The 21,582-nt window shown below is 45.0% G+C and overlaps 1 long non-coding RNA gene across 1 annotated transcript; it reads left to right on the forward strand.

The window, feature by feature from the left end:
• The first annotated feature begins 938 nt into the window (after nt 1–938).
• Nucleotides 939–20,356, forward strand: LOC117284134. The gene is made up of 3 exons (XR_004515227.1): nt 939–1,034; nt 14,616–14,711; nt 19,192–20,356. It is a non-coding gene; the product is annotated as an uncharacterized LOC117284134 (long non-coding RNA).
• Nucleotides 20,357–21,582: the final 1,226 nt, after the last annotated feature.

Genomic DNA, 21,582 nt, shown 5'->3' on the forward strand with positions numbered 1-21,582 from the left:
GGAAATCAGTGGTAACAGACACCCAAAAAGTAAGTTGGCAAGGTTGAGAAGTAGTAGAAAATGTCTTCTTGACTTTGGCACTTCTGAAAAATAAATGTATATAGTCAACCTTCCCCTGCTCCTGAACTGCATATCTTGCCCTGTCCCCTTTAAGCTGATCAAGCATGAATAGGAAAGAGATTGTAGGAAAATAAATTCATAGCCTCCCCACTCTGGTACTGGAAATATGGTTACTATTAGAGAAAGTTTTCTATGTGCTGGACACTACGCTGCCTTCTGGACCTTGAGGGCATGTAATCTGAATGAATCCCTTCAAGGTTACTCAACCTATTTTAATTTTGTAGATCCCCAAATCCAGGCTAACCAAGGTTAAATAACTTGCTCAGATTCCCCATTCCTCCTGGTTACAATGCCTGTACCCATAACCTCTCTACCACTCCACCATTACCAGTGGTGTGCTGGTAAGTGTTTAAGAACCGACTTTCTAAAACAAATAACTAAAGTAAACTACACTCTAATCTGTGATGTCTTCTAATGACTGTGGTGTAAATGCTCTCACCATGATTAATGTCAGGGTACTGATATGATGTCACCGATTAAGGAAAGGTATGCATGATGGCTTTGATGCTGTCCCCCTAAACTTCTTTTCTCAGCTTTAATTGAGTTTATTGGTACATTTTAGGGATGCAGTACAGTTGCATTCATTGTTGGGATCTTGTACCTCTGCATGGCAGGACTTGGTTCTCGTTTTTTCCCCTTGTCCCTGCCCTCCCTTCACCCCCTCCTCCCCTCCCCATCTACAAACACTTTTTTCCATCTTTTCATTATCTCACATTTTTTTCTTTTCCCTTATTACCCTTCCCCTACCCATCCCACCTTCCCTACCCCCTCAACTTTTCTATGAACTGATAACCTAACTTGGCTTGTACTTTATTTTCCAGTTTGTCCCCCATATTCTCAGAGTGCTTTTCTTCATGGCCTCATTTTGCTCAGAGTGATTGTTGGATGCCACCAGAGTTCACCCTCCCTTCCAGGTAAGCACCTTACTTCTTATCTGGTAACCTTGGTGAAATTACCTTCATGCTGGAAATCAGATTTCTGTGGAAACTACGGTGACATCTCAGCCACATGCAGGGATGTGTGGGTGGAGGTGCACACTCCCCAGTGTGTGGGGCATTTGCAATATTCAGTGCTCTGGTGAGTTGAGGGGTGAGCTATAAACCCACTCAAATGCTCCCACATCAGAACCAACATGAATATGTGTTGAGAGAGTCCAAAGGGCTCTTCAAGTGGGAGAGAGACAATTTGGAGGAGTTGCCTGACTTGAGGAATAGAGAAGGAGCCTCTCTCTGGGTGCAACAAGAGTGGGGCTCTGGGGGGAATCAAGGAATTGCTATTTGTCAGTGAGGAGCGTGGGAGAGTGGTGATTCCAGGCAAAGCTCCCTGGAGCACAGTTAAACCCTGTGGAAACCTTTTGAATCTTTGTCTCAGGGAGGCCTTGGAGACAGTGCTTGGGAAAGGTGACAGGGTTGGGTTTATAAGGAGGAAAGGAGTGGGAGCTTGGATCTCAAGGGAGTCACGAGGTGGAGGGTGGCCACGACTAGGTGTGGGTCACAGCCGGGGACAGCGAAAGAGGAGCCATCAAAGAAGCAATGGTTCGGGCCAGGGAGGTTATGACGAGTCTTCTGAACTCATTGCCAAACGCCAGGCTGCGGTGTAGCTGCTGGAGGGGAGAGCTGCTTGGAGTTCATTGAGTAGCCTGCTCTGTGCTGGTGCTTTCCATGTGGCGTTCTATTTTGTCCTCATACAAATCCCTTTCATGACCTCGTGAGATGTTGAGGACAATTGACTTGGCTGCCAGTCATAGACCTGGTGAGGCAGGAAATACCTCCTTGCTGCTGATTCATAGCACAGAAAGAAACCCTTTTGTCCAAGATCCCCCATTCTTTCATTGAGGGGCATTTTCTCTACCTGGAAGCATCTGCAATTGTAAACTACTATTTCGTGAGCTCTTATTAAACCTCAGCGCCCGGCTGCCGCAGGTTTTCACCCGATGTTCCATTTCGTACATCAGGGCAGTGGTGAAGTGTTATTCCTACCATTTTCCCACAAGAGAATGCTCGTCTGCAGAGGGCTAAAGTCACTTGACCAAGGTCATACCTGAGCTCCAGCCCAGCCCCGACTGACAACCACGCTGTGCTCTGAATGGCTCTGACATCTTGCCTCCCGCTCTTTTGATGTGTTCAAGACCAACTCTTCTCCTGGGTTAGGAATCACCAGTCACATAAGAGAGCAGAGTGGAGGTTTGACTGCCTGTCCCCAAAGCCCTTAGTCTCCTAGGTTTTCACTGCCCACCCAGAGAAGGTGTCTTCACTATCATCCTTCAGGATAAAAGTGACAAGCATCAGGGCAATAACGGACAGTTGTTAATTCTCCTACCCTAAACACAAGAGTGAATGGTTTAATTCCAGAGTTAGAAACGGGGCTCTCACTTTGAGCTTACGTTCAGTAATGCAGATCTAGAATAACTGGATTTTTGTGCTCCAAGGGAGAGTTTATGTTGATGGGAAAAGATTATGTCGCCACGTGGGTCTCACCCCTGATTTCCGTATCCCTCAGGTTAAAGCCCATATGTTGAGCTAAGTTTATGTTTTTGCTTGCCATTCTGTAGCTTTTGGTGTCAGGCAAATTACTTTATCTTGTTTGGCCTTGATGTTTTTCAAATGTGAAATAGGTGTGAGTGCGAAGAGGGCTTTCTAGGTTATAATAGGACTTGAATGAGAAAATAAGTCATGAGGAAGTGCAGAGCTCATAGCAGACGGATGTGAACATCTTGGTACAGCATGGTGACTGGGATGTGCTTGCTGACCTTTGGCCAGGGATTGGAAGCCTAGCTCTGCCATTTATTTACTATGCAACCTTGGGAAGTATTTTACTTTTTGATCCTCTGTTCCCTTATATCTACAGTGAGGGTGTTAGTAACACTTGCTTCATGGATTAGATGTGAAGATGACAAGAGAGTGTATAGGGAATGCTCAGCACAGTACCTGGTGTACAGTAAACATCTGGTGAGCATTACCTGTTATACCATCGAAGGAAGGATCTTGTTAATAATCATCAGGTGGCTTCAGTGGGAGACAGGAGGCAGTAAGGAGAACAGGGATGAGGAGTGGTGCTGAATCATACCAGTGGGGAGGTCACTTCCTGTGGCGGGAATTTAGGAAGGACCTGGGGGGCTTTAGTTGGATTCCAGGGCATGGAGCTCTTCAAAAATGGCCCTTTCAAAAGTACAGAGTGGAAGGGATCATATTTATTGGGCATCTGTTACATTCCAGGGACTCTTTGAGACATTGTTATGTAAAGACTTCCCTTAACCCCTGGAAGCACCCAGCAAAGTGGCATCATTATCTCCATTTTACAGATGGGAAAGTGGAATTTCATGAATGTGAACTGGATTAAGCATAAGAGTGGGGAGTTGAATCCAAATTGCTCAGAGCTACCCAGAACACAGGACTTTGAACACTTCACCCCAGAAAGGGGTTTTTGGGAGTAGGGACACCAGTTATAGCTCCTGCAAGCAAGAGCCCTCTTGCTCCCTCCATCCCCAGGGAAACCAGGGGTCCCAGCAGAGTTTCTGAGTTTCTGATGATCACCGTGGCTTCTGCTTGGCTCATTGTATCTTTCTGTGAGCCCCAGCCCGGCGAGGTGCCAGTGGACTTAGCTAATGTTCCTGAACGGCCCATTCCCAGAGACCCTCACAACGGCCCTATTATTTCCCACCAATCATGGGCCAGCTCCCTGCCTGGGCCCCACATCTAGAGGCGATTTCTCTTTTTCAGGAGAGTCAGCCAGGAACTTGAGAGCTGCTGTGAAGGTAATTAGGAAAGTTTGGCCATAGAAACCCTTGGCCTCCTGTGGCAGGGAAGGGAAGGGAGGGAGGGAGGCGCTGTGAAGGATGCAGGATGTTTCATTTTCTAGGCAGCTGTCTGCACTGATCAATGGGGAGGCAAGACACCACATCAGGATCAGAAGAGGGGACAGAAAGGAATGAGTCTGTGTGTACACAGGACTGCAGAGCACAAAGTGATCTTCTGTGTGTCTTCAAGCAGGATGGAGACGGGAGCGAGCCTACCTTCTTCCCCAGCCATGAACCTTCCTTCCCTCTCCCCAAACTGGTCAACATGATCGTTAGGATAACTCTAGCTCTTTCTCGATCTGCCGCAGAAGCTGTCTGTGCTTCTTCTCTTTCCTTATTCTGATCCTAAGTCCTACCCGCTCACGGACTAGTTTGTCTCTGCCTGGAACATACACGTTGGATTTGGTAATCTCTCCATCTCTCTTCTTGCCCAGACCACTGTCATAGTTTTTTTTGTTTTAAACTCTGCTTGGTCGGCTACATGTACGAATCAGGTTACTTTTCATTGCTCTATTAGACCCACCAGTCACCTCCCTTTGCTTCTAAAGTAAAAGACAAACTCCGGAGCATGCCCACCGCCTGCTGTGCGCGCCTACCTCTCTGAGGTCTTGTCCTCATCTTTCCCCAGCACTCAGCCCAGTCCTCCAGCCACCCTGCCCTTCCTCACACTCCTTGGAAGTGCCACGCCTTGGGTGTGTGCACTCTCTGTCCCCCCACCCCCGCCTGGACCCCTCTTCCCTCAGGTCATTCTGTGGCTAGGGCTGCCTCCTTCTTATCTAGATGCCATCTTCATAGAGAGGCCTTTCCTGAACCTCCTTTCTGAAATAACAGCTGCCTCCACTCGGTGATAAATGGTCTCCCTTTATTGTCTTCCTCACGTTTGTCTTGGTCTGTAATGATTTTATTTGTTGTTTGCTGCTACTGAAGGTAGAAGAAGAGTTTTCTGAGATTGGAAACCTTTCTTGCTGGTGTACTAGGGTGTCCCCATTACCAAGAACAGGTAACCATTAGTTTAATGCAAGAATAAATGTCCAATGTACCTATTTGGGAATGTAATATCCCCTCTTCTTTTTTTCTCTTTGTAATCAGATGAGTTAGGGGTTGTTTTCATCCCCATTTTGATGGGGGAGGAAACAGACTAAACATTCAAATGGGCAATGGCTAGACCTTATATGACATTGCTCTGCCCCACCACCTCTGTAGTTATCAGTCTGGGAAACTAGACCACAGCTTCTCTAGTGATTGATTCCAAACAGTCAGGAGTTGGTCAACAAATAACTTTACTGGGTTTTACTTCCACTTCCAACTTAGGACCAACTGGAGAAAGTCAAACGCACACCCTTAGCCAGTCTTACAAGATGCTCCACTGGAAAGGCAAGCCCGCCTCCCAGATCCCAGGCCAGCAGCCTCCAGTCAGGGCAACACTCAAATGCCTTCCTTTTTTTCTGTAGTAAACCTTTCCCATCCCTTCACTTGGCTCTGGGTCTCTGTCAAGTACATGCAATGGGGGCTGACTCCACTTCTGTAGCAAGCTCTGATTAAATAGCTTTTGCTTATTCAAATTCGAGTAGTTATTTTTATTTCTGCTAATCTGAGGCAGCTTTGAGAGAGTGGCAACATCTCCAAGACAAATAGTTTAGGAACAGCTTGTTTTTTTTTCTTGCATGTCTGAAGTCACCGGCTACTTTTCTTCCACCAGGCCGCACTTCCTGTCAAAGGGATTTCTCTCTTTTTCTGCTCCTAACCAAAGAACCAGAGATGTGGCTGCAAAAGTGAGAGAGGAGAAGAGAACTGGGAAGTGGAGAGGTAGAAGTGGGGAGAAGGAACAGTAGGAAAGCATCTTAGGACAAGGGCAGGAGGATTTTCATAGGTGACTCAATCACAGAATTTGAGGCTTGTTGCCTTTCTTCCACTTAACCAAATAAGTGCTAAATGTTGAAAGTGAATCATTTGTCCTTAGGTTGTTATTTGTCTAAAAGTATGACTATGGAGAGATTTGCGGGCAAAGAGCAATTAGTGTTCCTTCCCATCCATCTCAATGAAGGATATTAACAATATCAATTAATAACTCTTCCAGGGTGCAGCAGAAAATTTTAGTCTACTAGCAGGAGATTCTCAGGGTCTGCATCTTTTCCTAAGGTACTCGTCTGCTACGGGAGCAAGCAGAGACCGCCTGTCTCTTCTGTCACCTGCAGCCAGCCCCCAGTGCCTCATTCTGTCATGCCAGGTGTGAGAAACATCAGGGCAGGATGTGGGGCCCAGGCAGCTGGGGATGGAGGTGGGGAACTACGGATGGAGATGAGGTACAAATGCTGTCACAATTCCTGGGAGCTGTGGCATTACCCAGTTGGCTAGGCATGTGGAGAGATCTCTGGGAAGAGCATCTTTTGGGGCTATGCAGCATCAACCCTAACTTTAGAGTGGGAATTTCACCTTGGGGAACTACTCTTGTTAAGTTCTGGGTTAGAACAGGCCCGCTCTCCCCTTTTCAGGTCCACAGAGGAAGCGTAGCCCAGATCGGGGAAACTGGCATATTTCATTTTGCTCACTGGGATTGGTTCAGGGATGGTCAAAGAGAAAGGCTTGAGGTTGTTAAATGAAGGATTTGGAGAAGGCGGATAATGAGAAATCATAAAGACCAGGGGTGATTAGTGGATAACCTCAGTGGTTCAAATAGCCCAGGTGTGGCTAATTAAGTGGAAAGGATGACAACCTGTGGGAAATTTTCATAATTACGCTATTTGTAGGAAATCAAGCTATACAATAATGATATTTCACAGAAATTTGCACAAAACTAAGAAATAGATTGGACATAAAATAAAAAAATGAAATGCAATTTAAAGAAATGTTATACCAAGGTATGCATTACAGCATTCTCCTTAAGGCCAGGTATTGCTTCCTTCAACCTCAGGCTGACATTATCACAGGCTGGAGTTTTACACTCGCTAGGACAATGTTCGTGAAAATGTAGATCTGAAACAGGGGACAAGGGAACCCGAACCCCTGGGCCAGAGCCTACTCTTTAAACAAACTCCTTGGTGAGCTTATGCATGTGAATGTGTGAGAACATGTGTCCTGGGTCCATGGGCAGCTTGGGGATGTGTTTCTTACAGCACTTCTGGACTTGGTGCCTCTGTCTTATCAAGGTGAAATGGCAGAGGAGAAAGACTGGAACACAGCACAGCTTAGAAGCAAGTAAGCAAAGGGCTGTTGGAACGAAGGGACAGTTAGACAGGAACTAGCGGGAAAGGAGTAAGGTGGGTGTGGAGTGAGGTTTGCAGGCTATTGAGGTCACGTGGAGTAGAAAAAGAGTTCCCGGATGATTAGAAAAAAAACCAAATAGTTATAGGATTTGAGGTGGAAAAAGTAGCTCGTGTAAGGAAAGGTGATAAAAAGCAGACATGGAGTGCATTTGAGGAAACTAACCTGTGGTAGAAACAATACAAATATGAAACATATTAAGAAAGAAGGGAATGGAATTAATATATGAAAATGAAAAATAATGGAAACAAAGTCTTTGTAGATAGGTAGGGGTTGAAAGGAGGGCAGGGGAATGGGGAAAAGAACAAGGACCAAGACTGATTGTGTAAAGATACAAATTTCCACCCATGAATTATATCGTATACATTAAATATACCAATAAAGTTAATTTAAAAAGAATAAAGCTAGAATTTATGGATAGGAACACCAAGAACCTAAATATGAACCTTATGTGAAGCCATTTGATTCTTTAAATATATAATATAGACAATTTCAACCATTTTTCAAGTGTATAATTCACTGGCATTTAAGCACACTCACATTCCGTCACTCTTATCCACCTCCAGAACTTTTCATCATTCCAAATTGAGACTTTGGCTCCATTAAACATGAGCTCTGCATTCTCTCTGCCCCCCGGCCCTCTATTGCTGATAACCTCTATTGCTTTTCTCTCTATAAATTTGCCTCTTCTAGGACCTCATGTAAGTGAGTTGTACCCTAATTTTCCCTTTTGTGTCTGGTTTATTTCACTTAGAGTAATAGCTTGAAATTTTATCCATATCTTAGCATATATCAGAATTGCCTTCCCTTTAAGGCTACACAGTATACCATTTTATGTATATGGTACATTTTGTTTATCCATGAATCTGTGGATGAGCATTTAGTTTCTCATAAAATGAGTTTGAATAGGGGACTGTTACGGCTACACATAGATGGAAGAGAGGAGAGGGGATGCAGGTGTCTAAACCGGGGGGTACTGCAGGCTTGTCCTCGTGGCTGGATGAAGAGGCAGCACCCGCACGACCAGGAGAAATAAATAGACTTAATTTTACTACCAACTGGTGGCGAGCGAATGTCCACTGCCTTAAACTGTGGGGAAAGAGCTCTGTGATTGATTAGCTCTGTCTGCTGTGCTCCTGGAGGGAGGAGGGAGGAGTGACACCTGCCATTCATTTAGTTCCTGATGTAGTGTGTTTGGACTTGGGCTGCTTTCATGGCCCCACTGAGTAAGGAGCTGAATCTTGAGTCCTGTAACTGGCACCAAGGGAGTTCCTGGGCATCATCTGAAGGGTCATTTCCAGCTTCAGATTATAGCTCTGCTTTAAGATCCCTGAACAACTCAGCCTCTGCCCTTGGCTGTATCTCGAGCTGAAGGATCAATAGTATTTTATTTTGTTTCCTCTGTCCTCTGCTGAATCATCATTGGAGAGGATGGCCTTGGAATTCTTGATCGCAGGGACCCACGTGAGTCCCTGTTCCAGAGAAGAAATATGTGTATGTAGACTGAAAACTTGTATCAAAGAGAATCTTGGAGCACTAGATGCTTTTGCAAAGCTGGAGTTCGGCATTTGGGCTTGTGAGCCTGGGCTGGCTGCCCTTGTGGACCCATTCATCTCTCGGTAATGGGTATCCTTTGTTTTGTCTGCCTCTACTCCTTTCATGCTCCCTTAATAACCCTTTGCTTTTACCTAGGGAAAGAAGAGCCCCTTTCCTTTTCCTGGGCTTCAGCAGAACTTTCAATCAAAGGGGCAACTCATAGCCTCTTCCTGTTCCCTGGCCACAGCAAGTGATTCAGGGAGCACGTAAATCTTGAGAGTTTATACCTGCACCTGGAAAACAGTAGGAATCTTTGTTGTAGATCAGGAGTTGGCACCCTTCTTCCGTGAAGGGCCAGATGGAAGCATTTTAAACGTTGTGCGCTATGTCTCTGTTAGACTTAAAGTCATGTCTCTGGTAGCCTCTCAGATCTACCTATGCAGTGCAAAATTAGCCATGCACTGTACAGAAATGAAACAGTGGCTGTGGTGGTTCAACAAAACTTTATTTACACACAGGCAGTGGGCTGGGTTCAGTCCATAGTCAATTAAAACTGTTGTAGTCTAGGAACACAGGTCCCACCTTGTGAAGCCGGCCATCTTGAAAGAAGCTCATGGGAAATATAACTAAAAGGGTAAACTCTGACTGTGGCTACTGAGCTGGATTCAGCCATACCTGAAGGTATCTCCTCTTGGACATGCTGGTTGTGTCATTTGATGTTATCCTCTATTGCTTCAAACAATCCCATGTGGGTTTTCGTCATCAAATAGATCCTCGAATCGTATAGACTGTGTGCAGGTTGTTTGTTCTTGGAGCCCAAGAATTATAAAGTCCTTGAGCTGGAAAGGCCTGTCAACAACCTGGGAAGTAGGGGAAGGGGAGGGACCTCTCAGAGTCTTAGCTTTGAGTCTGGAGGCCGAGGCCGATCTCACCCACCCACAGCCCACCCAAGCCCCCGTATTCTTTCAACCATCCATGGAGTCCTCAGTACGTACCAGACCCCAGCCCTGAGCCAGGAGGAGGAGAAGAATGGACATCCGTTACCCGGTATAGTACATGTGCGTCGTGTGTACTGTGGTCACTTGCATCATATCTGATGCCCTTCTTACAGTAACCAGAGAAACGAGATGGACGTTTCTACGTCACGTGTTAAGAGATTGGCAGCAGAACTCCGAAGGGTTAAGCGATTTACCCAAAGTAACCCAGAAGTAATGGTGAAGAGCCAGACGTCATCTCTCTCTGGAAGGTTCCGACGCTGGAGCCGTCCCAAAATGGCCTCCAGCGCCTCTGCGATCTTTTCTGACAGGTGTCCAAGAGTGGCGGCTTTAGTCCCTGTCATGGAAGCCGTGCATTTATAATAAGCCAGTGCGTTACACAGAGGAGGAATGGAGCAACCGGAAGCCAGGATGCTTGTCACTGCTCCGCCTGGAGCATTATGAGTCAGTGTGGGCCTGTTGGCTGTAAATACAGACTCCAGCAATTCTTTCAAGTAAATTGGTGGTGTTGTAGTAGACAATTTCTCTGCGAAATGCTAACAATGCAGTGGTGCTTAAATTTTATGTGTGCAAGATTATGACTAGATACATAAAATGGGAAGAAGAAAAATCTGCAACCAGCAAGAGCTGGGTATGCAATGATTCGTTTTTTTCTTTCCCGCACGGTTCTGGAATGGAAGAATTTCCTTGTGGAGAAAGTTAACAATAAAAGTGCTGACTGTAAGCGGGTACATGGCACTCATTTGGGGACCTTAAGAAGCTCTTTCTCCTTCTTTCTGGAGAAAAATCAAAGACCATCACTGAGAACATTGCAGCCTATTTAAAAACAGTGACAGCTCCTACCGAATGCACTGGTATTTTGGACGCAGAGGAGAAGGCTCTGCTTCCCTTCTATGTAGAGCTGATTCGGCCCCTGGAGCTCTCATCGTAGGATTTGTGTGGACAGAGCCCAGGACACGGGCTCAGCATCTGGAATCAGTGGAGGGGAAAGGGAAAAAAAGAGCTGAGCTGTGTGCATCCTCTCTCTCCTTCTGTCTCTCTCCCTTTCCTTTTGTTGTGCGATGGATCAATGAGAGGAACATCAAAGAGAAATACAAGACAAGGTGACAGAGGGAGGAGGATTAAGGGGAGGAAACAAACAAAGGAGAGATCCTGAGCCAGAGCTCAGAGAACAATGGGTGGAGGCAGAGAGGTCTAAGGAGAGAAGCAGACCCTACCTCCAATGAAGACATCAAACACACACACACACACACACACACACACACACACACACACACACACACACACACAAAAAGGTGTGTGCCCACATGTGTTCAGTGAGCGCAAAAGACAGAAGAGGCAGAGAGACAGAGACAGATATAGAGATATAGGCAGACAGAGGAAAAACAGACAGGGAGACAAAGAGACAGAAGTAATGGAGATGGATATAGAAGGAGATGAGGAAACAGCAATGAGAGAGAGAGAGGGAGAGAGAAAACGAAGAGAGAGCCCTTTTTAGTGACTGTAATTGTGATATTCAACTGGAGAAAAAGGAACAATGAACTTCTTCAGTATGGAACTTTTAAAGAACATTAGTTGAGTAGGAGCATGTTGGAACACCCACTGTGAGCCCACCTACGGGTCCCCAGAGGGTCAGGACATCTACAGGGGTGTCCCTGCCACAGCCCCAAATGGAACCACTGTCCTGACCAGCTGATCCCTGCTAGTCCTGGCCTGAGAGTCCCAAATGCTCCCAAAGGCGGACACCCCAGGAGTATGCAGTGATCTGAGTGTGATCTGCTGTTGCGATGTGTAGAGAGGTGCATCTCAGTGTACAGTCATCCCAACACCGTGGCCTTGACACAGCTCGTAAGCTTTCTTTGAACCAACATCCTGGTGGTCAAACTGTGATCTGTGTCCACACTTTGACCACTCAGTAGCCTGGGAAGACGCCAACAATGTAAGCAAGCATTTATTACCAGGATAGAAGAGTGTGGTGATTGTGTGCACATGAAAGTTTGCACTCCTTTTTTTTTCATAAGGGAGATGCTGCCTTGGAAGTTCTTATGTGCTCAGTGGTATAATTGGACATCATCACTGCTAACTAATGAGGTGTTTTCCACAGCCCTGTTGTACCAAGAGTGCTCAGCAAACACCTGCATACGTGTCTCTGTGTACAGCTCGTAGCATTTCTCCAGACAATAAGAGGTACATTTATGCACCAAACGGAGTGTCTGGTACCAGGTTAATTTCTGGGTTTCTTTGCCTAAGTCTTCTCACTATCTCTGGAAACAGCAGGAGCATTCAAAGCATTAAGAATTTTGCTAAATTCTTAGGCAAAATAGTGATAATAGGTGGGCCAGTGACCCTTCCCACCAGATGTTCATATCTTAACCCTGAGCACGTCAGGTTACGTGGCGAAGGGTGACTGTGGCTTTGGGAGAAATTAAGATTGCTCATCTGCTGACACTGAGGCGAGGAGAGTATCCCAGAGTAATCATTGGGATCCTTAAAAGTAGGCAGAGGAGAGACAGTGAGGGAGGGACAAGGCAGATGAAGTACTTGGCTTCGAGGAAGGAAGTATCAGCCAAGGGGTGAAGGCTACTTCTCAAAGCTGATCTCCAGATAAGAATGCAATGCTCTTGACATCTTGGTTTTAGCTCTGAGAGATCAATTCCTGATACACAAGTTATAGCATAATATGTTTGCGTGGTTTTAAGCCTCTAAGTTACAGCAGCAAGAAGAACCCAGCACAACCTCCTAGCCTCTCAGAGAGGAGGGAATCTGTTCTGAGCATGGACTCATGGAATTCCTAGAGTGGGAGGCCGGAGGAGGACAGCCCAGCGGTGTGCCTGCTAGTGACACCAGATCAGTATACTGTGCCAACACTTGCTGCAAACAAACTCACATTTTTCTTACCAGAGTCCACTCGTGTTTAGGGATTTTGAAGACACCTCCTCTCAGCCCAGAGATGCTACTTGTAGAAAGCCACGATGGACAGTCTGTTTCACAGTCCACTCATGAGACAAGGACTCGGCGGGGTGGGTTGCAGGTGGGGAATTCTTCTGGGACCACACCTACCTCACTGCCTGATCAGGAAGGGTCCTGGGTTCCTCGGCGAATGCAGTGACCTTGCGTACAAGGTCAGCCCGACCGTACCCTCATTTTCAAGTGCAATCCCAAATGCCTTGTCTTACCGGGAGTCCCTCAGGGGAATGAACAATAATGGTATTGGTTTACTCCTGACTGCTGCTTTGTGAAACTCCCATTTCATCTCACCTTGCCCTTCCTTGTCTTCCTGCCTTCCCCTCATCTCTGCACACCCAGACTCTCTTGCTCTTTTTCCAAATTAAAAGGGACTAGCAAATGCCTAGGCAGCCCTGACAAGCTCGCTCAGCATCAAACACTCTGGTCTGTCTGGGGCTGCTTCTGCCAGGGGCAATCAGCTCTGGAAGTTCAGAACAGTTGTATAACAGGAAGTTTCAGTCCTTGCCATCTGCGGGCTGGGGCACCGCCGATGAGAATAACATCAGGCGGCGTGTATCATCTTCGGAAAAAGAAAACACAATAAAGGTATTTCCATTTGTAGAAATAAAAAGAGATCAGGTCAGGGCTGAGGACTCGTGAAGCAGCTGAGTGAATCTAACAGGAAGTTTTTGTGTGGAAGTAATAGAGGGTCGAGGTGCAGAGCATCAGCTCTGGAATTGGGTCTGAATCCGAGTTCCATCACATTCACACTCTTCCACTCTGAGACTTGTTGTCCCCTTCTGTGAAAGGGGATATTCAGTCCCTGTATCATAGTTTTCAGGTAAGTGTGGATAAAAGAGACATCTACCCAGGCCAAGATTTTCAGTAAAAGAAGCTCCAGGTCTGTAACCTTGGATAAGTCACTTTGGTACCCCTGCCTCTGTTTCCATAAATGTAAACTGGAGTGTCATTTGTCCTTCCCTCATAGCGTTTTGTGATCTGCAAAGTCAATACAAGTGACACACTTAGGGCCTCATGTGCTCATTGATGTTAAAGATGATGACGAAGTTGCCATCAGACTTGTTGCAAATGATAGGAGCCATCTTGCCTAAACTCAGCTGAGGCAAAGGTGATGGTGGGTTTTGGGCTTGAGCTGTGGACAACTGTGGATAGGATGGGAACACAGAGAGGATTCTTTCTTTCCACCTTTCTGATCTACATCCAACAAACTCTTTTCTGTCTTTCTGGGAATGACTTACTTGCCCAAGTGACTAGATAAAAGTTAGATCTTTCTAGCTTCTCCCCCAAAAAGGATCCCTACTTCCAGCTTCAGACAGAAGAATCCTGGAGATGTGTGACTGGCTTTGGGTCCACCATACTCCTCTGCCTTGGACCAGTCATCATGGGTGCAATGTATCCTGTGGTGAGCTCAGCTGGAATCCCATGAGCCTTTGCGGTTCTATGATGAGCTCAGCTTCAGTCATGTGACCACTCTTGGGACTATATATACAGTTGGAACAAAGAAGTATTTTCCCAAAGAGAGGTAGACGGATAGAAGGAATAGATATGTTATAGTTAAAATAAAAAAAAAACAAAAACAAGGCTCAACACATTTTCTGGCACATAGATCCTCACCAAATCAACTTTCTTCACTAGTCATTTATTTTCCTTAGTTTTTTGAGCCAGAGTCTTGCTACATAGTTCAGGCTGGCCTTGAAATCACTACGTAGGCCAGGCTGGCCTTGAACTCATGGCAATCCTCTTGCCTCGGCCTCCCAAGTACTGGGATTATAGAGGTGCCCCACCCTGATAGGTTCAGGTTCAATCACACAACTCAAGGATTCTTACCAATAAAACAAAATCTCGCAATAGTAGTAGTGAGGATAGAGTAACATAGTTTAGGACCTAGCATACGGAAACATAGTAGGTGCTTCATGAATTCCTTTGTTCTTTTCCCATAGCCTGAGAAGCAAGAAGATAGCCACGGAAATGACTCAAGACTTCCTGAGGAGATCCACTAGAGAGCGGCTTTCCTCCATCTTCCCAGAAACTCCAAGGTACATGTAATTTGAGAAACACCACTCTCTTACCAGTTAATAATTAGGCTGTGATTGTTGTTTATTTGTGCACTGTACTGTAACTCCCTTTGCCCGAGGCTGGTGCTAGAGCTTGGAAAATACAATTTCCTCCAAACTAATTTAGTTTTAAGAGGAAAATGAAAGTTTAAAGTAGTTTAATGTTTTGGCAAAACCATAATGGCTGGGGAAGATTGGACTGTGTGAACCAATAAAGTGCCCTAATTCTGATAATAACTCAAAGCTTAACTCTTCCCCGCATCAGAACCGTCCGGATGCTGACCCTTGGCACAGGACAGCCCAGAGTCAGCGGATGGTTGGACAATCAGTCTTCTTTATTCATTTTGTTTTGTTTTTTAATGAGCAGTGCCACTTGTGACTTCAGTGGAGCCATAAGCCCAAGGCTGTAAATATCATTTATGTCGCTTGGTAGTTATGTCCCAGGAGACAGCCCCAGAAAGTATGCATTTCCTCTCACACATTTCCCTCAGACCCGTTGAGTCTCTGGAGAAGAGTTCCATCTTTGTGTAGAATAGGTGAGATTGTTATTGGAAAGACTGGAATTAAAACATTAGCTCTAAAATGCGATGCTTCTGGGAAGCCTCAGTTTGTCATCTACGAAATGGGAGAAGGAGAAGGACTTTGCTGGGCAATTGTAAGAATTACGGGCGTAATGAGCCGGGCATGATGGTGCACCTGTCGTCCCAGCTCTGTGGGAGGCTGCGCAGTTGGATCATGGGCTAGCTGGGCAATTTAGCAAGATGATCTCAAAATAAAAACTGCAAGAAAGGGCTGAGCATGAAAGCCCTGTGCTCAAACCCCAGTACTGCAAAAAAAAAAAAAAAAAAAAAAAAAAAAAAAAAAAAAAAAGAATGATATGGAGCATTTGGCCGTGAGACTGGGGGAAGGGAAAGGAGGGAGAAGTAGGGAGGAAAGGAGCAGGGGTGGCGGGAGGGGGGGACGGGATGGATGGGACTTAACACCTATTCATTTGCTACACTCGCATACGTACTGTGTCCCAGCGTTGGCATGGGGTCTAGGGATCCACAGGGCCAACTCAGAGACTTCTCATTCTCACTGGGGAGACCGAGGAGCAATCAGATATCTCCATCCCTCCACACTCTAGTGTTCTCATCTCTGCAGTGGGAGTAATATCAGAACTGGCCTCCTAGAGTTGTTGGAGATTTGGATAGGCAAAACGCTTGGAAGAATGGAGTCTCTGGCACATAGTGAGTGCTCAATAAATACTTGCTGGCTGTTCAGACTGGCGTGTCTAAATAACTTCAGGTTTACCAGGGTGGCGTAGACAACCCACACGTTTCATTTCATGGGGTCGGTGGAGTTCGGATTCAGAATACCCAGTTCCAGTGCTGCAGCACTGATTATGACTTTGAGGGCCCAGGACTCTATGTCTCTGAATTCTTCTGACCTTGCTCATGACCCCCCACCTCCCGAGGGAGGAGTGACAAAGGGAGCACGTCTGTGATCCTTAAACACTTGAGTGACTCTTGCTCTGCTACTCCTTTGTGCTGTGACTTTATCGTTTTACCCAATAAACCATGCCAATTCTGTTTAAAAAAATATGCGCAATGGGCATTCTAGTTCTTACTATGTAAGTTATTGTCAAGATTAAATGAAATGATTTCTTCTGCGTCTTCTCAAGTCCAAGCCACCAATGTTCCTGGTCAACTTCAGTGGTTCTGGTTCCTGTTTTTGCTGTATATTCTACTGTCTACACGGCCATACTACTAATGTAACTCAGATCCAGACTCTTTCCTCATCAGACATTTTCAGCGACTTCCCTTTGCTTTTAAATAAAATCCTCTCATCATTGGCTCTCCATTTCTCCCTGCACATTTCCTAACTTTTCTCCCTCAGTTTTGTGTGCCAGCTCCACGAACCTTTCTTGTGTCTCTCAACACGTTGTGACTTATTCCTCGCTCAGGGCATTGCTCCTGCATGGAAACTTTGTCCCCTAGATCTCTGCAAGACTGGCTGTAGTCTCAGTTCAAATGTCATCTCTTCACTTTAAATGTTACCTCCCATCTGACCAGGCTACCAGTGACTCCATTCCCTCCACATCTTCCTAGAGGTACTCAGTTTTATTCTCTCTCCATTGTGGGTGCCGTGAACATTCGCCTCTGGTTTACTGTGTCTCCTACTATCACCTGAGCTCCATTAGAACAGAAATTATGCCCAGAGTGTTCACTTCTGCATCCCCAATACGCATGAGAGTGCCTGGCAAATAGTGGCTGCATAACAAATATTTGTGGGATAAATAAAGGAAACAGTATATTGAAGGTGCTCAGTGGAAACGAAACGAAATGAAACAAAACTCCATAGTTATTTTCTTTGCTTTGATTTCCGAGGTTTAGTCTTACATAAAAATTTGAAGAGCTTCAGTGTTGGTTTAGGGAGTCACCTGGGCATTCTATTTGCTGAGCTTTCTATCAGGCCTGTGTGTCTTCTGAATAACTCTCTTCTGTCTTTCTACTCCCCTCAAACTCCTTGCTCCTTCGTGGCTTCCGATACCCATCTTGTTTCCTGAAGTTCTAAGTGCTTTAATACTTGTCTTCTATTGCGTTTTTTTTTTTTTTTAGAATACTCATACAGAGAACAACTGTAAGGAAAAGAGATGAGCTGCCAGTCTCGGAGGGAAATCACTGAGTTGGATGGCTTTGAATTGTTTGTTGTTTGCGTAATGGTGCTCCTTTGTCCACAGCTAATTGAGTTAGGGCACCTCAACTAAACAAACTTGCCTCCAGGCAGTAGAGCAGTTCTAGCACCTTTGTAAACAAAGCAGTGGGAAGGAAGAAGTGAAACCTGCGGAGTTCAGTTTAAAAATACACAGGGGAGAAGGGCCTGATGTCTGCACAGTTGTAATCCCAGCACTCGGGGCGGTTGAGGCAGGAGCATCAGAAGTTTTAGCCCTGTCATTGTAACTTGGTAATCTAACAATTTAGAGTCACTGTCTTGAGATAAAAACTTAAAAGGACTAGGGAAATTGCTCAGTGCAAAGACCCTGGTTTCAATCCCCAATACCATAAAGCAAAGCAAAGCAAAGCAAAGCAAAGCAAAACAAAACAAAACAGTTATTTAACTGTCTGGTCAGCTTGGGAGTTTCACACCTTTCAGAACAAAAGTAAAGTTCAAATGAACAAATTGTTTTTTTCCTTTAGGATTATTGCTGATTAGAATGGGTTGTGGAAATTATTTTATAGTCTCCCAATTATGTTTGGTCTGTGGCTGTTTTGGAAAGGCAATATGTAGCCAATAAAATCTTAGATTATGCTAGCTCAGTGGCCTCTGCCTGGGTTTATGTCTGACTAGGACCCTGATAGCTATAACTATTTAGAGAACTAGGTTTTCGTGCCTACCTGACTTTTGTAGCTTTGACCCTGGCCCTTGACCTGATGTATGCTGTGTTTCAGCCAACGCGCGAGCACTCGCGCGCGCACACACACACACACACACACACACACACCCCAAACTCCAGGAATTATATATATTTTTCATGTGTGTCTGAAGCATGTGCGATAATTTCTGTGTTAGGTGCATACCTTTCTTTCACCTAGAAAATTCCTATTCATTCTCTAAGGTCAGGCTCAGATTTCATCTGTTCTACAAAATTTTCCTTGATCTTCTGTGTATAGTTCCTTTCTCCCTACTCTCTTGGCAAAGGATTGTGTTCGTGCCTCTGTGATAAACTACACTTTTACACGTTTCACTGCAGTGTGGGCTGGATAGATCTCAATTTTCCCAGCCCAGACGTTTTGTACACATTCTTAATGAAGGGCTGACGTTGGCATGGGAAGCATACAACACAGATGCTTTACCTCTCCATTTCCTATTCACGGCAGACATCACCAATCAGCGGCTGAGGCTCAGAGTTTGTCTCAATCCGGAGTTTCGGCAGACACTCTCAATCAATCAGAGTTAATTTGTGAATGGAGATTTATTTGCCCAGTCTGAATCACAGGGCTTTTTAAATTGTGGTTTCCCAAAGTCTGTTTCTCAGATCACTTGCTTCAGGGACTTTGTGAATCTCTGGAGGTGGTGCCTAATAGACTGATTTTGAAAATAGGAACTTCAGGCGATTTGAGGGCATGCTCAAAACTGGGGCAGACTAATCCAGCTGTCACTGTCTTGAGTTACTGAAATGAGTAAAAGCTGTGTAATGTAGTGTTGCATGCATTTTGAAAAAAATATTACAGAAAGGGAAGGAGGAGGAGGAGGAGGGTTCTGGCACCATCCCTACTTCCCCTTATCCATGAACTCCTCAACTGGACAGCAGTAATATTCCAGGCCACACTCAAAACTCGGCCCTGAGCATTCCTTCATTTTCTTCCTCCTTAAAAACATAAAGAAATCATACCAAATTGCACTCATCTCTTTCAACAGTGATAATTGTAAAATTTAAAGCATCAGACTTCCTTCAATCTCCTCACTTTTGTCTATCCAGAGCCACTGCCGACGTCTGTTAGAATTGAGCCAAGAAGAAAGATGGCTTTGGATGGCAGCCAAAAGCAGAAAAATGCTGCAGCCAACGCACAGCTGTATTCCACTTGGGGAAAGCTGCTTCTGTTGGGGACTGGACACACTCAGGACTCTACCTGCGCAAGGTTTCTGTCTTTCAGTAGAGTTTATTTGCCCAGAGTCTGAACTTCGGTCCCCGGATTCCCACACCCGATGCTTCCTCTCTCTGCTCACTTGGCTGCAGCACAGTTTTGCTTCCTGTCCAGCTTCTGCTTCATCTCCTGCTCTCACCTGATCCTCTAATTCTCATTTAGCCCAATTATCTTTGACCAATCAAAAAGTTCTCCAGATGGGACTTGAGGAAGAAGTTTGAGAGTGAATGATGGGTTGGCAAGAGCTTCAGGTAGGCAGTGTTGTGGTCAGGTAAGGGAAAGGCTGAAGGGGATCAAAGGGAAACAAAATCCTCCTTTCTTAGTCTTTATTTATTTTTTTGAGTGCAGCAGGGCAACTGGTCTACCTGACTAGATATCTTCGCACAAGACAAGCAGGAAGAGAACTGACATTTGTTAAGTAATGTTTGGGTTAGTTTAAAACCATCATATTACTATTGATTTACTCCTTATAGCCATAGTATCAGTCATCTCTATTTTACTTTTATTGCTGAGAAAATTGGGGGTCAGGATATTTTATTCTTCCTTTTTCATTTCTTCAAAAAGAACATTTCTTGAATGTCTAGGGGGAGCTAGTCTCTGTGTTAGCCACTGGGAACAGAGCAGTGCACCAGAAATACATTTTCTGTGGCTTCATGATACTTAAAATCTGGCACTAGTAAAAGACATTGGTTAAATAACCACAGAATAAAAGTAAAAATAAAGGCTGTAAAAAGTCCTGCCACGGAAAGGCACTCACTGGTCATGTGAAACATAATTTGCCAAATCTGAGGGAACTTCTTTGAGGATGTGAAATCTGGCTGAGTAGGAAGTAACTAGAGAAAACTGGGAAGATTAGTTCAGACAGAGGGACCTGTGCATATGTAGCCCCTATAGAAGAAGGAAAGAATATAGTATATTAAACAAATAGAAACAAAACAAAAACACTTAAGCCAGTTAGCTAGAGTATGATGAGAGATGAGGCAATTAGATCAAGATGGCTCAGGGGACATTTGTAAGATTCAGGCCACGCAGATCCTGGTAGGTCATTATTCTGCTCATCATTGTGACAAATGACTCCGTAAGGTATTGGCAGAATTTCAATCGCTTGTTCTCGCTTACGGCTTTGGAGTTGACTTGGCTCAGCTGTGTGGTTCTCATTTGGCTTTTCTGTGTGGCTGAAGAACATGTCATGTTCTGTTAGGGCATGGGTGAGGTTGATATCATCTGAGGGCCTATTTGTACTTCTGGTACTTGGGTCTGTGAAACTCAAGCAGTTGGGAGATGAATGGCTGCGTCTCTTGGGTGTTTCTCTTTCTCTGTGTGACTCCAAGATAGCCAGGCCTCTTACTGGGCAGCTTGGGGCTCTACAGATGCATGTGTACTAGTGTGAGGCTGTGGCACCTTTTGTGAGTGAGCTGCAGAAGTCATGAAATGTTAGCTTGTCGCATTCTATTCATTGTTCAGTCATGGAGCCCAGCCTCAGTTCAAGCAAAGGGGCACAGGGATCAACTTTTGTTGAATGGTGCTCATGGCAAGGCTTTACTACAATAGTAGAGGAAGCCTGAAACATTGTTGCAGATATTTTGGTAACATATAATCTTAAAAGTCCACCTTCTGGTCATTATCATTCATAACATTCCCACTGGCAAATTACACTCACATCCTCCTCCAAGACTCTTCTGTATCACATAATTTTGTGTTACCAGCCTCAGCCCCGAGGTCCAGGATTTTGTCATTGAAGTCACGTTCTGGTGAAAATCAAGCTTCCTAAAAAGAAAAATTATTTGCCCAACCAACACCTAACATATCATGGTGGAACAAGTATGGGGATATCATTACAGATATTCCCACTCAGAAAGTAGGGAAAGAGGGGTCACACTGTGTTCACAAGTACATAGAAAATGTAAAACATCACGTCCATGTTATTAATAGTATTTCGTCCCATTTCCTGGGAGTGATTCTCTATAGCAGGGAATCTTGGTTCCACCTTGCGAATCCGGCTTCCTTCTCTGTAAAACAGCTGGTGTTTGCAACTGAATAGGTTTTATTCAATCTGACTCCAATCTGTAGTATCTTTTTGAGGAGCTCTTTTTGTTCCCCTTTGTTCCAGGCTGGTAGTTTTTGTCTGGATGATTTTCTTAAAAACTTCGACAATTTCCTGTGTGCCTTATTTAGCCTCACTCAATCAGCTACCTTCAAGTTCTGTTGATAAAAGTGATTCTGTA

The sequence above is a fragment of the Fukomys damarensis genome, unplaced genomic scaffold (assembly GCF_012274545.1).
Source record: "Fukomys damarensis isolate Sample0158 unplaced genomic scaffold, DMR_v1.0_HiC HiC_scaffold_34, whole genome shotgun sequence".
Classification (NCBI taxonomy): Eukaryota; Metazoa; Chordata; class Mammalia; order Rodentia; family Bathyergidae; genus Fukomys; species Fukomys damarensis.